Source organism: Chiloscyllium plagiosum, unplaced genomic scaffold (assembly GCF_037043375.1).
Source record: "Chiloscyllium plagiosum isolate Xiang-an unplaced genomic scaffold, Cpla_swu_hap1 HiC_scaffold_40, whole genome shotgun sequence".
In the NCBI taxonomy this organism is placed as follows: domain Eukaryota; kingdom Metazoa; phylum Chordata; class Chondrichthyes; order Orectolobiformes; family Hemiscylliidae; genus Chiloscyllium; species Chiloscyllium plagiosum.
In genome coordinates, this window is record NW_028270178.1 from 71,552,553 (window position 1) to 71,569,174 (window position 16,622).

The 16,622-nt window shown below is 43.0% G+C and overlaps 1 non-coding gene across 1 annotated transcript; it reads left to right on the forward strand.

Moving 5' to 3' along the window:
• The first annotated feature begins 9,487 nt into the window (after positions 1-9,487).
• Positions 9,488-9,559, forward strand: trnah-gug (transfer RNA histidin (anticodon GUG)). Its single transcript has one exon. It is a non-coding gene; the product is annotated as a tRNA-His (tRNA).
• Positions 9,560-16,622: the final 7,063 nt, after the last annotated feature.

Here is a 16,622-nt window from a genome sequence, read left to right on the forward strand (position 1 = left end):
TAGCTTTCGGAGCATCGCTCCTTCATCAGGTAATAGTCAGGTGACTATCAGGTGTTGTGTAATTTTTAACTTTGAACACCCCAGTCCAACACCGGCATCTCCAAAACAGATCAACCATGAGTTTGTTGAATGGTTGAGCAGACTCCTTGGGCTGAATAGCATACTTCCATTTGGTTTAACATTTCGTCTAACGCCTTATTTTATTCATGAGTTCAGAATTATGAGGGGATGTGATGAAGTGACAGAAAAGGTTTATTAAACAGATCAGACAGATCAGGAACAAGGCTCATAAACTCAGGAAGAAGAAATATGCTGTGACCTGGGGGCAACAACTGACACTGGGCACAGCACTGGTGGCTGTGTACAGAAGCTGCGATTGCTGAAGGAAGTTGCTAGATCTTATACAGTTGGAAAGTCAGTGATCACGCTGGATGATGGATTGTTGTATGATTCACACACAGCAGAAATTTGTGAAAGGAAGAATTTTTTTCCATTAGAGAAATTTTCTGCGGTTCCAATTCCGAGTGACTGTTTGAAATAATGATAGATATTTGTGAGAAGTGTTAGGTTAAAATACTCATGAACAACCCCAATGGATAAACTTGTGCTCCCAATCTCTTGTTATTTTTTTCTCTTTCTTTCGATGTAAATTCATAGAAAGACAAGATGGAATGTAGGGCGGAAAGAAAAATGCGTTCCTTCTCATTCCACCAATTTCATCTACAATTGAATAGAATGACTGCTCTCACTCTTCATTTCGACTTTAATGTGGTGTCGATTATTTGTGAGTCTCACGTGCAGTGAAGGGCAAGAACAAGATTCTCTATCCAGTGTATACCAGAGTGTGAGGTGCAAAGAAAAACTGCCAGAGCGGTGTGTAAAATTAACAACCAGAGTGTGACTCGAACCAGTGAATGTGGAGCACAGCGATATAATAACTCACCACCATCATTTCTCGGTCTCCTCAGCACATTTTGTAGAGGGATGACATGTGACCTCATCAGGTAACATGTGGTGAACGTCATGGATGAGAAAGTTCCAGAGCGGAATCGAATCCACACCATTGTGTTTCTGCTTTCACTTGAATTATAATTAGAGGAAATTCCAATAAATAGCCATGCTGGTAAGAATGAATAGCTGTCAGTGATACATTCTGAGTCATAACTGAGTCAGAATGAAAAAGGACAACATTTACCGTCATATTTACACCTACATTTGACACATAATTTCTTCAGTCACTTTCTCTCTCACGTGAAGAAGCCATGGTGAGGGAAATAAAGGCGATGTTGTCGCTCTATGGCATTTCTTATATGGCTAAACCTGAATTGGATTAAATCGCAAGAAATGCTGATTTGTTCGTTTCATTTTAATTTTGCTGAAACCTCATAATGTTCATTGTAATAATCAGAAGTGAATTAGATATATCTCATTTGAACGATTAATGTTGTATTCAAATTTGCTCTGACTTTATTTCAGCTTAAGGAAAATACTGCTTAGAAAAACAGAGGGTTAAAGTGCAAAATAAAACCCACCAGTTTCGTTGCTCGTTGTTTTGGCAGATTTCACTGAGTATTAAAAGGACCAAACATCATGGTGTTTGTTCTCACATCTTTAACGCATGTGATGAAAGCAGGAAGTCGATCTCCAAACAATTGGTAACTTCCCATTCATTATGTAATATATTCTTCTTCACAATAAATAAAAATCCACTCAGTTCCATTTACAATGCTTTAGGTGAAATATTATGCCAAATCTTTCAAAATGCAGAGTTTTGGACCCGAATCTTATTCAGCTGCACATATTAAAGCAATGTCTTTACATTTAAAGTCAACCAACTTAGACATTGTTTCCCCGCAACTTCCGACCGACTACACGCCAGCCCTACACCATTACCTAGCCACACGCTGTCTCTCTCCTTGTGAAATTTATTCCTTGTATGTCACCAAATGTCCAAATATTTTGAAAAAACAGATTCTCGGAGTGACAGCGATTCTGTTCTCATCATTGCTTTGTCCTTCAAAGGGTTTATCAAAGGTATTGAATGCCTGACATCTAGATGTTTACTTACTTGAAAGAGGGAATTTTCCACCTATTTACTCTGTCCAAACATTTCATAACCTGAAAACCCCCATTAAGTCTTCCTTGGTTCAGGGATAACTGTTCTCAATTTTCAAAGAAGACCAAGTGAATAAAATCTCATCCTCAGTACACCCCCATCAGCATCTTATCTAATGGCTTTACACCTCAGTAAACACCGTCATTAACAATTCATAGAATCACAAAAGTCTACAGTGCAGAAAGAGCATTTCAGTCAATTTAGCCGGTGTTGACTCTCTGAAGAGCATCTCAACCAAACCTAGCTCCCCTCCCTATTTCCTTATATTTCACCTGAAGAAGGGGAATCCCTCCCCCTTATGATTTCAAATAAACCTGTTGGAGTATAACCTGACGTCCTGTGACTGCTGACCTTATCCCCGCGTTACCCATGGCTAATTCACCTAACTTACTTAATTCACTCCCTGGACACGAGAGGGCAATTTAACTTTGCCAATCAACCTAACCCTCCCTCTGAACAGCAGTGCGAATTACTGAGACAATGTTCCATCATACTGAGCAAATGCTGGATCATTTTTTAATGGTTTTATACCCTGGTAAAAGCCTCATCAAAATAATGAACCCAAATTCACTGGATCGAAACGCCACTCTGTCCTTTACAATTTAATTCGTGATGCGGAAAATGTTTCTGCACTCATACTTGAATGCGTTTATGTTGTTTCTTCCTTAGCTTCCTGCTTCTTGTAAACACTTCAATCCGGAACAAGTCTATCAAATGCTTTTCATTCCAAAACAGTCACAAGGTGATGTTTGCAGAAGTCACGTGATTGCCCGTTCACTGACACTCTGCCTCCCTGAGAGCTGCAGTCCTTCCCCACCTTTATTCAGGCAGCACTGTCCTTCGTGTGATATGCCCCATCGAGAATGGAAGGACAGGTATCAATACCCGCACTTGGGAATGGAGCGACAGTTTTAAAACGTTTACATTGTCCCCAGCCGAGAATTGAGCCCTGTGAAAGGCGGGGACACTAACCATTATACTACCGAGGGCAAGAGTGTCAAAGGAGGCCCATCAACTAAATGTGGCCACACTTGTCAAAAACAACTGCCTAATGAACTGAATCCCATTTCAGAATGCTTACCCCACAGCCTTATATGTCTTGGCATCAAAAGTTCACATCTGAATATTTATTCAGGTTATGAAGCTTTCTGCCGCTCTGAAAAATGCAGACAGTGTATTCCAAATTCCAACCACCCACTAGCTGATAAAGCTTTTTCGCACATCTTCTCAAACGTTTCTGTCTTTCTCCTTAAGTCTCTGGCCCCTGCTGATCGATCCCTCCATCAATGGGAAACTCGTTTATTCAACCCTGTCCGTGCTCTAACTCAATCATGTCGTGTACACATCTCCTTTGCACTGCAACAAACACTCCACTCTGTCCTGTCTTTCTTCACAACTGAAACTCTTCAACCCAAACAGTATCCCGGTAAATATCTCCTGCAATTTTCTCAGTGTGATCACATCCCTGCTATAATGTGACTTGCAAAACTGCACACAACACTCTTGCTTGAGCCTAATGAGCATTTGTTTTAAAATTTCTGGATTAGTATGAGGGCGATTCTAGCTAAGCAGCATTTATTACCCATTCCTAATTGCCCAGAGGGCAGTTGAGACCTAACTATATTGCTGTGGGTCTGAAGTCACATGCAGCCCAGGCCATGTAAGGATAGCAAATTCCATCCCGCAATTACATAAGTGAAACAGATTTTTTTTTCAACAATTGTCAATGGATCTATAGTAGTCATTAGATTCTTCCTTGCAGATAATTTTTTAATCTAAATTTGACAATTATGGCATGATGGGATTCAAGCCCGAGTACCCAGACTATTACCTCGGTCTCTGGATTATCAGTCCTATGAAATTATCACAAGACCAACGTAGAAAGCCATAAAAGCTGATCTTTAACAATAAAATGTCTTTTCACCAAAACTGCCCTGGTATTTTCCATGAGCCTGACGCTACAATTGTCTCTGGTCAGTAAAAGCTGCTACATGGGGATTGATTTCACAACCGCGGTATTCAAATGGATCGATTTGTTTGAAGGTCCTGATGGTGGTATTGGGGCACGTTCACCCAACAACAGTCACCACAGCAGCAGCACAGACAGAACAGTATGATTGTGAAACAAAATGATAGATTGAGCATTGCCCTAGAGAAATGGGAGGAGGGACGGAAAGGAGGTTTAATGATCGTGGGAAGGAGAGAAATCTCCGACAACGGGTATGTTTGAATCCTGATATATGAAACGCAGAGATGTAAGAGAGCGGAATTTGAAGGTAAAACAATTAATATCTTAGCATGTGTCACAAAAAGGACAACGGAGAGAACACTTAGTGCCGTGACTTGGTTTCAAATCGAGGTTGCTGTGGTCACAATACAAAATACCGACAACCACGATCACAGTTACCACAGAACAGGATGCTTGCAAGCAGCAATAAGTATACTAGCAGAGGAAATGTTCGGAAAAACAGCAAATGTACAGTATCAGTACTCAGCGAACAGTGACAGACATGTGGGAACTGAGAATGAGCTGAATCTTTCAGTTCGATGTCCTCAGAGGCTGTGGAGATCCCTTGAATGAGAAAGTTGAAAACTGAGATTGATCGATTTCGACAAAACATCAAAGACTCGGGAGACAGTACAGGATATTGTTTAAATGTTTGCTTCAATAGCATTTTAGCTTAACATCGGCACAGCCGCCCAGATCCAACTGGAAATGGGGATGGGAATGAGTAGAAAGTGAGGTCTGCAGATGCTGGAGATCAGAGATGGAATTCCTGAAGAAGGGCTAATGCCCGAAACGTCGATTCTCCTGTTCCCCAGATGCTGCCTGACCTGCTGCGCTTTTCCAGCAACACATTTCCATCTCATGGGAATGAGTACGCAGAGTTACTCTCTGGCTCCAGTGATGCAATAGGTGAGCGCCTTGTCCTTCTGTGATGGTACAGAGACGCAAGAAATTCCTAGGTTGAGTGTGCTCCTGCTCAAGGGAATGGTTGTCCCCGTTTATACTACCATAGCGATTTCCGGTGCATCTTTCTAAGACAGCTGAGTGGCACAAGTGGAGCGTGATGAGCCCTTAACTTTGCAGTGCTGGGTTTAAAAGATGATTTTTCTATTTGGATCTGTGTTTCCGACACTGGCGGTGGCAGCTGCATTTGCTCGCATCTGCTCAGTATCAGTTTCTTCCACACAGTCAAGGCTTCAACCTGGAGAAGGTGGTGTTGGGGTGATATTTTAAACTAGTCATCCTTAGCGACTGGAACACGGAAAAGGTGATGCTTACGTTCGACGAATAAAACCTGAAATGCAAGCCTGACCTCAGGAACAGAGATCATGATTTTAATTTCCTGCAATCTCATTCATTCATGTCCCTTATGCAGGGGATTCAACCATCTTCACCCAGTCCGGCCTACGAGAGACTCCAGGACGAGAAATAAAATGAGCTGACCCTTAATTCAGGAATCCCCATCATGTGGGGAAGCAGGCTTGTCGGCCCTTCCAGTTCACAAGGTACATCGGAAGCGCATCCCACCAGACCCCAGGGTATTCCCTGCCCCATAAGCCTGCATTTCCCATTGTTGATCCCTGTAACAGGCACACCTATGGTCAGAGGGAGAAATAAAAATGCAAACGCACAGAGAATGTGCAGACTGCCCACAGACAGACACCCGAGGCTGGGATCGCACCCAGGTCTGTGGTGTAGCCAGAAAGCAACGAACGAGGGGCGAAAAATAAATGTTGTTCTGACCAGTGATACTCACACCCTGTGGGTGAATAAGGAAGAATGAAAACACATTAACAACATGGAAAACGGGATTTGAACCTGTGTGGATACAATGTGAAAGGATCGTTCACCCTGTGTAGAAAAATGGCCACTGATACCGCAGAGAAAGCAGGGCAATGTGGGAACTGCTGGAAGGGATTCAATTAACCACAGAAATGGAAACTCATTTAATCAGTAACACTGGGGAGAGGCCGTTCACCAGTCCCGTGTGTGGGAAGGGATGACTGAGCAAAACAACCTCCGAGACTCCAGCAGAATTACATATCTCATCAGGTGTTCGATTATGCTGTCAGTGCTGCTGTTAATCCCAACCAGATATTTGCTCCATAGCGTCAATCATAGAGTCATACAGCATGAAGGCATACAGGCCCGTCAGTGCAACCAATCCATGCTGAACATACTGCCAAACTAATCTACTCCCATCTGCCTCCTCCTGTACCCGTTGGGTGGATATAATGCCCTTGTAGTTTTATTACTGTGTTGTTAATCCAAAAAACCAGGTAATATTTTGAGGACAAAGATTTAAGATCCTGGCATGACAGATGGTGGAGTTTGAATTCAATAAGCACCTGGAATTGAAGAATCTCGTGATGACCTAAATCAGTTGTATGGAAAATCCCATCTGATTCACTCATGCCAGTTCGGGAAGCAAATTGTCATATTCAGCTGTTCTTTCCCACAGGAGACTCCAGATGTATAATACCGCGGTTGACTCTTAAATGTCCTCTGGGAAATAACTGATTTACTAGGCATGAATAAATTTATTTTAAAAATCCCACTTTCCCATTCATATTTGGAATCAATTGTCCATTAAATGTTGCAAACACACCCTCATCCATCAGTTCCTCAGCAAGTTAATTGCACACGTAAAACACCTTCCTTAAAAAAAGCCTCACATGACTTTTTTAAAAAAAAAACTCTGTCTTTTCATCTTAAACATATGCCCTCTCACCTTGAAATCCCCATCCTGAGAAAAGGCAGCTATCGTTAACTCTAACTTGTCTCTCAATAATTCATAAACTTCTGTCAGGTTGTTGTGGCTGTTCGCCGAGCTGGAAATTTTTGTTGCAAACGTTTCGTCCCCTGTCTAGGTGACATACTCAGTGCTTGAGAGCCTCTTGTGAAGCGCTTCTGTGGTGTTCCCTCCGGCATTTATAGTGGCCTGTCCCTGCCACTTCCGGTTGTCAGTTTCAGCTGTCCGCTGTAGTGGCCGGTATATTGGGTCCAGGTCGATGTGTTTGTTGATGGAGTTTGTGGATGAGTGCCATGCTTCTAGGAATTCCCTGGCTGTTCTTTGTTTGGCTTGCCCTATAATGGTAGTGTTGTCCCAGTCGAATTCATGTTGCTAGTCGTCTGCGTGTGTGGCAACTAAGGATAGCTGGTCATGTCGTTTCGTGGCTAGTTGATTTTCATGGATGCGGATCGTTAGCTGTCTTCCTATTTGTCCTATATAGTGTTTTGTGCAGTCCTTGCATGGGATTTTGTACACTATATTAGTTTATGCTCATGCTGGGTATCGGGTCCTTCGTTCTGGTGAGTTGTTGTCTGAGAATGGCTGTTGGTTTGTGTGCTGTTATAAGTCCTAGGGGTCGCAGTAGTCTGGCTGTCAGTTCTGAAATGCTCCTGATGTATGGTAGTGTGGCTAGTCCTTTGGGTTGCGGCATGTCCTCGTTCCGTTGACTTTCTCTTAGGCATCTGTTGATGAAATTGCGCGGTTATCCGTTTTTGGCGAATACCTTGTACATGTGTTCCTCTTCCTCTTTTTGCAGTTCTGTGTGCTGCATTGTGCCGGACTGACAGCCGGAAGCGGCAGGGACAGGCCACTATAAATGCCGGAGGAAACACCACAGAAGCGCTTCACAGGGGGCTCCCAAGCAATGAGGATGTCACCTAGACAGGGGACGAAACATTTGCAACAAAAATTTCCAGCTCGGCGAACAGAATCACAACAACGAGCACCCGAGCTACAAATCTTCTCCCAAATTCTGTCAGGTCGCCGTTCAAACCCCTAACCTTGAGTGAAAACAGTCTCAACTTCGGGACAGTGAGAACTGCAGATGAGAGATCAGAATCCAGAGTGTTGTGCTGGGATGCACAACAGGTCATGCAGCATTTGAGGAGCGGGAGAATCGACATTTCGGGGAAGAGCCTGATGAAGAACACTTGCGCAAAAAAATTATTCTCCTGCTCCTGGGATGTTGCCTTACCTGTTGTGGTTTTCCAGCACCCCGATCTCGAAGCTGAAAATAGTCTCAGCCTGTCCAGCCTTTCATTAGAACTCAAACCTTCCACACACAGCAACATGCGTGCATACTTTTTTGAACCTGCTCCAGCTGAATAATATCATTCCTACAACTGGGCGAACGGAATTGGACATAATACTGCAGAAGAGGCCTCATCAATGTCCTGCAAAGCTTCAACATAACGTCCCGACTCCTATACACGAAGGACTGAACAATGAAGGGAAGTATGTTAAATGCCTTTGAACCACGTTATCTGTAGGTGATGAAAACTACAAGGAATTATGCACCTGCACCCCGAGCTTCCATGTTCTCCAACACTACGCAACTTGTTGTTGTACCAAAATGCAATACCTTCCATTTATCCAGATTGAACTCCATGTTACATTTTTCAGTCCAACGACTCATTGGATTAAGATCCTTTTGAAATTTAGATAATCTTCCTCACTGTCTACAATTCTGGCGTCGCCTGCAAACCGACAAAGCATGCCTCCAGTGATTTCCACTGTTTTCTCATATAGATCAATGATTCATATTTACTTGTAGTGGCCGTGAGTTAGCAGTGTCCAGATCATACAACAGTTAGTCATGTAATTACCCATGAGGAAGAAAGCAGCAGACTGCAGGGAGATATTAAACAATTGGAAATAAAAATGGTGAAAGCAATTCATTCCAGGCAAGTTGGTGACAGTGAAGCAAGTTCAAACTTCAAACCAGCCGCCCACGCTCCAGTTGTGGCACTCAGCTGTCTCAGCAAGCTGCACTGTAGGTTGCTATAAACGGGAAGAAATTTCCCTTCTGCCCTGCCTTTGACCAGGAGCACTCCCAACCTCGGAATTACTTGCGCCTCGAAACCGTCATAGAAATGCCCTGCATTCACCGGTTGTGTCACTGGAGTTTTCGAGTATCTCTGCGACCTCATTCCCATCCCAACTTCCAGTTGGATCTTCGCGACTGCGCCACTCAATTCCTCAGGTTCTGGGGATGGGAATTGGGACTATGTGGCAGCAGTGGTTACTGCCGTGTGTGTGTGTGTCAGGGGGAACCTGGTAAATTAGCCGATGTTAAACTGCATTACTATTGAAGCATACATTTCAACAACACCTGCACTGTCCCCGGAGTTTTTGATGTTTTCGAGAAATCTATTTATCTCAGCCTTCAGCATATAAATAATGGAATCACCACAGCCACTGGGGGAACCGATATTAAACGGTCAGCCCATTCTGAGTTTTCACATTTCTGCCACTGTTCGCTCATCACTGATATTGTGCATTTGGTGCGCTGCCTAACATTTCCTATGATACTGTACTTATTGCATCCTGCGCGCGTGCGTGTCTGTGGGACGCTGTGATCGTATAGTGGTTAGTACTCTGCGTTGTGGCCGCAGCAACCTCGGTTCGAATCCGAGTCACGGCAGTAATCGCTCTAACTGTCCCAGTTTTTGTGAAACACAAAGAAATCAGTTGCTTTAACGTGGTAATTTTCTCCAAGGTGATTATCTTTTCCTTTCAAATTCCGCTCGCTCACATCTCTGTGTTTCATATGTCAGAATTCAAATCCACCCGTTCTCAGAGATTTCTCTCCCTCCTTCGATCACTAACTGAACGTTCCGTCCCACACCCCCATTTCATTAATTTAGCGATGCTAGTGTTGGACTATGGTGTACTAAGTTAAAAATCACACAACACTGCCTTGTATGTTAAATATGTTAAGTATGGAAGTATGTTAAATGCCTTTGAACCATCTTGTCTGTAGGTGATGCAAACTACAAGGAATTATGCACCTGCACCCCTAGCTTCTGTGTTCTCCAACACTACGCAAAGCCCTACTCTTGTTGTTATACCAAAATGCAATACCTTCCATTTATCCAGATTGAACTCCATGTTACAGTTTTCAGTCCAACGACTCATTGGATTAAGATCCTTTTGAAATTTAGATAATCTTCATCACTGTCTACAATTCTGGCGTCGCCTGCAAACCGACAAAGCATGCCTGCAGTGAGTTCCACTGTTTTCTCATATAGATCAATGATTCATATTTACTTGTAGTGGCCGTGAGTTAGCAGTGTGCAGATCATACAACAGTTAGTCATGTAATTACCCATGAGGAAGAAAGCAGCAGACTGCAGGGAGATATTAAACAATTGGAAAGAAAAATAGTGAAAGCAATTCATTCCAGGCAAGTTGGTGACAGTGAAGCAAGTTCAAACTTTAAACCAGCCGCCCACGCTCCAGTTGTGGCACTCAGCTGTCTCAGCAAGCTGCACTGTAGATTGCTATAAACGGGAAAAAAATTACCCTTCTGCCCCGCCTTTGACCAGGAGCACTCCCAACCTCGGAATTACTTGCGCCTCGAAACCGTCATAGAAATACCCTGCATTCACCGGTTGTGTCACTGGAGTTTTCGAGTATCTCTGCGACCTCATTCCCATCCCGACTTCCAGTTGGATCTTCGCGACTGCGTCACTCAGTTCCTCTGATTCTGGGGCTGGGAATTGGGACTATGTGGCAGCAGTGGTTACTGCCGTGTGTGTGCGTCAGGGGGAACCTGGTAAAGTAGCCGATGTTAAACTGCATTACTATTGAAGCATACATTTCAACAATACCTGCACTGTCCCCGGAGGTTTTGATGTTTTCGAGAAATCTATTTATCTCAGCCTACAGCATATAAATAATGGAATCACCACAGCCACTGGGGGAACCGATATTACACGGTCAGCCCATTCTGAGTTCCCACGTATCTGCCACTGTTCGCTCATCACTGATATTGTTCATTTGGTGCGCTGCCTAACATTTCCTATGATACAGTACTTATTGCCCACTGTCAGAGTGCGCGTCTGTGGAGTGCCATGATCGTGTAGTGGTTAGTACTCTGCGTTGTGGTCGCAGCAACCTCGGTTCGAATCCGAGTCCTGGCACTAATTGCTCTAACTGCCCCAGTTTTTGTGAAACACGAAGGAATCAGTTGCTTCAACATGGTAATTTTCTCCAAAGGTGATTATCTTTTCCCTTCAAATTCTGCTCGCTCACATCTCTGTGTTTCATATGTCCGAATTCAAATCCACCCGTTCTCAGAGATTTCTCTCCCTCCTTCGATCACTAACCGAACTTTCCGTCCCACACCCCCATTTCATTAATTTAGAGATGCCAGTGTTGGACTATGGTGTACAAAGTTAAAAATCACACAACACCAGGTTACAGTCTAACAGGTTTAACTGGGCACTAGTTTTGGGAGCGCTGCTCTTTCATCGTGTAGTTGTGGAGTCATTTGCTATTTCATTAAGGCACTGCAGAATCTTACACAGACTCTCACATTGATACTCTTCACTCTGTGCTGCTGTGGTCACTGTTGCTGGGTGAACGTGCCCCAACCCCACCATAGGGACCTGCAGACCAGTTGCTTCATTTGCTTACCGCTGTTGTGAGGCCAATCCTCAGGTATCAGCTTTTACTGATATGGACTTGCGATTATTGGGAGTCAAGCTCAGGAAAATGACACAGGACAATATCGAGGAAAAGCGACTTCATTGAGAAAGATTAGTTTCACGGGATTTCTGCAATGGCTGAGCACTATTACCACTGGACTGTTAATTCAGACAATAAGCAAACGAACCAGGGACCCGGGTTTGACTCCAACCATGCCAGGTGTTAGAATTGAGATTCAATAAATATCTGGAATTACGAATCTAATAACACCTACAAATCCATGGTCAATTGTTGAAAAAACAAAACCATCGGGTTCACTGACGTCCTTTGAGGAAGGAACCTGCCATTCTTACCTGGTCGGGGCTCAATGTGACTCCAGACTCACTGCAATACGGTTGAGTGTCAACTGCCCACTGTGCAATTAGGGATCACAATCAATACTGCCGAGCCAGCGCTGCCCTCATACTGTAACAGAATAGAAAAAAAAAGTTAATTCGGCTCTAGCTAGATTACTGTGTGCAGTTCTGCAATTCACAGTATAGCAATGATGTGATCGCACTGGGAACGTTGCAGGAGAGATTCAATGGGATATTGTCTGGGCTGAAGAGTTTCAGTTATGAGGAGAGATTGGACAGACTGGGGTTGTTTGTCGCTGACCAGAGGAGATTGGAGAAGATATGACTGAGATGTACAAAATAATGAGGGATATGGATAAGATAGACTGAAAAAAGCGTTTGTTATTGATGGGGGATCGAACACTGGGGCCAAGAGATTTCGGGAAAAGGCAGAAAGTTTTGAGTAGATGTGCGGAAAGGGTCAGAGAGGTGGAAACCCTTCCAACCTGAAAAAAATTGAGATGTTAATTTGTGATGCCAAAACATATAAACAATGAAAAACTTGATTCAGGTCGTTAAGCCGTTGTGTTGGACAAGTGCAGCCACAACAGGCTGAAGGGCTTCCTTCGATGTTTTTGTCCTCCACAGTATCGTGGTTAGTGTCCCCTCCTGTCACAGGACTCAATTCTCCGCTGGGGGCATCGTGAAAGTTTTAAACCTGTAGCCCTGTTCCCCAGTGAAGGTTATTAATGCCTGGCCTTCCATTCTCGATTGGATATGTCACGGGAAAGACAGTGCTGTCTTAATCAGCTGGGGAAGGACTGCAGCCCTTGGGGCAGAGAGCGTCAGTGAAAGTGCAAGCACGTAATTCTGCAAACTGCACATTGTGTTTGTGTTGCAATGAAAACCATTATATCGAGTTGTTCCTGACTGATGTGTTTACTTAAAGCAGGAATCTGAGTAAGAAAAAAGAGTAAACTCACTCAGATCCGAGTGCAGAAACATTTCCGGCAGCACTAATGAGGATGTACAGCGTAGAACCGCGTTTGAATGCATTGAATTCGGGTTGACGGGGGCAGCTTGCTTTCACTAGGCGGAATTACCAGTGTGTAAAGCCATTACACATGGCACAGATAGTGTTCAATGTGATGGTACATTTCCTCAGGGGTCGCACTGCTGTTAGGTCTATAGTTTAGATGGATTGGCAATGCTGAATTGCGCTGATGTGTCCAGGGAGTGAATTCAGTAAGTTAAGTGAATTAGCCATGGGTAACGCAGTGATAAGGTCAGCAGTCGCACGATGCCAGGTTTTATTGCAGCAGGTTTATTTAAAATCACAAGCCAGAGGCCTGCAGTGATAGAGAGGGGAGCTAGGTCTGGTTGAGATGCTGTTCAGAGTGTCCCTACAGACTCGATTGGCTGATTGTACTTTCTGCCTTGCAGAGAATCTGTGATTCTATCAGAGAGGACACTGCCAGCTTTTACTGGGGAGCTAAGGCATTAGAGATGGTGCTGACGGCGTTTAGTGGGGATGGCATTTTAGTTATTTGTGTTTTGGAAAACTTGAAACTGAACCAAGGAAAACCGAATGCAAGTTTTGCAGAGTATGTGAGGTTTGGAGAGAGTAAATAGGTGGTAAATTCACTATTTCAAGTTCGTATATTTCTGAACGTCAGGCTTTCAAAACCATCGATGTAGGACAAAGAAATGATGGGAGCAGAATTTCTGTCACTCAGAGAATCCGTTTCCAAAATATTTGGAAAGGCACATTTAGAGACACACAAGCAGTGAGTTTTTCCAGGACAGCGACAACCTGTGGCTGGGTAAAAGTGTAAAAGTCGGATGTGGGGGTGGAAGGTGCGAGGAAACAATGTCTAATTTGGACGACTTCAGATATAAAGAAATATCGCAAACATATGCAGCTGAGTAAGATTCAGCAAAAAAAACCTCAGAGTTTTGAAAGATTTCTATTAATATTTCACATGAAGCATTACAAATGGAACTAAGCAGATTTTGTATATTGTCAAGGAAAGAAATTCCATAATGAATAGGAAGTGACCCGTCTCTTAGAGATCGATTTCGTGCTTTAATCCCATGGTTTAAAGATGGGACGACAATCGCCATGATGTTGGGTTCATTTGATACCCACTGAAATCTGCAAACGTAACTGAGCATCAAAACTGGCATCTTGTTTTGTAATTTAACCTTCTGTTTTCTCATCAGTATTTTCTTTAAGCTGGAATGAATTCGGAGCAAAATTCAATACAACATTAAACATTTCAATCATGTAAATGCAATTCACTTCCGATCATTGCAATGAACAAAGTGAAGTTGCAGCAAAATTAATAAAATGAAACGAACAACACCGCATTTCCGGGAATTTTATCCACTTCAGGTTCATCCATTTGAGAAAGTCCATCGATCTAAAACATCACCTTCACTTCTCTCTCCGTATATACTTCTTCACGTGAGAGAGAAACTGTCTGAAGAAATTATGCGTCAAGACTAAGTGTATGAATGTGACGGGAATTACATGTTTGCTGGTTCATTCTGAGACAGTACCGACTCGGAATAAATCAAGGACAGGGTATTCCTTCCAAGGACGAGGTCAATTCCTTGGATTTTGCTGATACTATTATTCCGCTGAAAGAAGAAATATAATGGTGTGAATTCGATTCTGCTCAGGGAATTTCTTCTCCCCGAGGTGCACCATATGTAATCTTGATGTGGTTATATGTGAGCCCCTTTTCCATGGACTTAAGTGGCCCAGAGTTTAACGCGACAGGTTGCTCTTTCATTGTGCATGTGTGGATTTGAATCCTACTCTGGCTGTTACTTCTATCAAACGCAGCTGTGGTTTCCCTTTGTACCTCGCATCTTTAGGATACACTGGATGGAGAATCTTGCTCTTGTCCTTCATTGCATTGGAGATTTGTGATAAATTGATACCTCATCAAAGTCGAAATAAAGCAATTTGATTCTGTTGTAAGTTAAATTGGGATAATGAAAAGGAGTGCAAATGTTTCTTTCCTCCTTTCATTCCATCTTGACTTTCTATGAATTTACTTCGAATGAAAGTCAAACAAATAAGGAGAGATTGGATGCAATAGTTTATCCAGTGGGATTGTGAATTTTAATGTAACATTCCACACAACTTTCTGATCAGTATTTCAAACAGTCAATTGGAATTGGAACCACAGAAAAATTTTCCAATGAAACGAAACTTTCATTCTTTCACAACCTTTTGCTGTGTGAATCATACCGCGATCCATCATCCAGCGTGATCACCAAGTTGGCAACAATATTAGATCCACCAATTTTCTTTAGCAAACACAACTTCTGCACATACCCATCTACGGTGTGCCCAGTGGCATTTGTTGTCTCCAGGCCACAGCACATTTCTTGTTCATGAGCTTATGAGCCTAGTTCCTGATCTGTCTGATCAGTTTGGAAACATTTTCTATCACTTCATCCCATCCCCTTAGAATTCTAAATTTATCAATAAAGTAAGGAGTAGGACCACATGATGTAAGATTGGAAGTACGCCATTCAGCCCATCGAGTCAACTCCACCATTCAATGAACTCATGGCTGATCTGATAATCCTCAACTCCATTCTCCTGCATTACCTCGACAAAGCTTCATCGTCTTTCTCGTTAAATATCTGTCTGGCACAGTTTGAAAATACACAGCAACTCAGCCTCAACAATAGTTTTGGTAAGGAGTTCCACGGATTCACTGGCCCCTGAGCAAAGAAATTACTCCCCATTTCTGAATTAAATTGGCAATACCTAATTCTGAGTTTATGTCCTCTGGTGCTCCCCTCATACCAGAGTAAACCACCTGCCAGTAACTACCCTGTCAAGTTCCCATGAATATTGAACGTGTATAAATGTTATTACGTGATTATAGAGCTGCACTCAGCGTCCTTTGTTTCAAGGAGAATAATCCCAGCCTAACCAATCATCCCACGAAACTCCATTTTCTCCTCTGTTGACAACATGTTCATTAATCTCTGCTGTCCCCTGCAGCGTCCTTACATATTATTACGGCACGTGGAGACATTTATGCAAAGAAACCATTGAAATTTCAAGCACAGACGGGAATTGAAACTTGAAATCAGACAGCGACTGGAATCAGATTGGTCCACACAAGGACGAAATAGAATAATGATAACTCTGACAAATGAGGATCTAATCATATCCCACTGACATTCAATGGCTTTACTGTAACCAAATTATCCAGTATAATAGTCCACAGAGCTAGTATTTAGAAAAATAAACAGATAGAAACTGGCTATATAAACAATTGGACAACAAAAACATGTCCTTTCGAAGACATTTTTTGATTATAAACTCAGCTTGTGTCTCCGTGAATCTTAAATCGTTTGCAAGGCACAAATGAGACGTGGAACATAACTCTCTCCATTTGCCTCGATAGGTGTAACTTCAGTAACACTTAAGGAACTGGACACGGTCCACGACAATGCAGTCACTTGATTGTACCCTCGTCAATACCTGCAATATTCATTCTCTTCACCACTTAGGCACAATTGCAACAGAGTGCACTAACTACAGGATGCACTGGGGTAAGTCATATGGGCATATTTGACAGAACCTTCAAAGCTCAATAGCTGTACTGACCAAAAGGACAAGATTGGAGGTTGCAACGAAACATCAGCATTTTCAAGTTCCCCTCCAAGGCCCATAGCACTCTGACC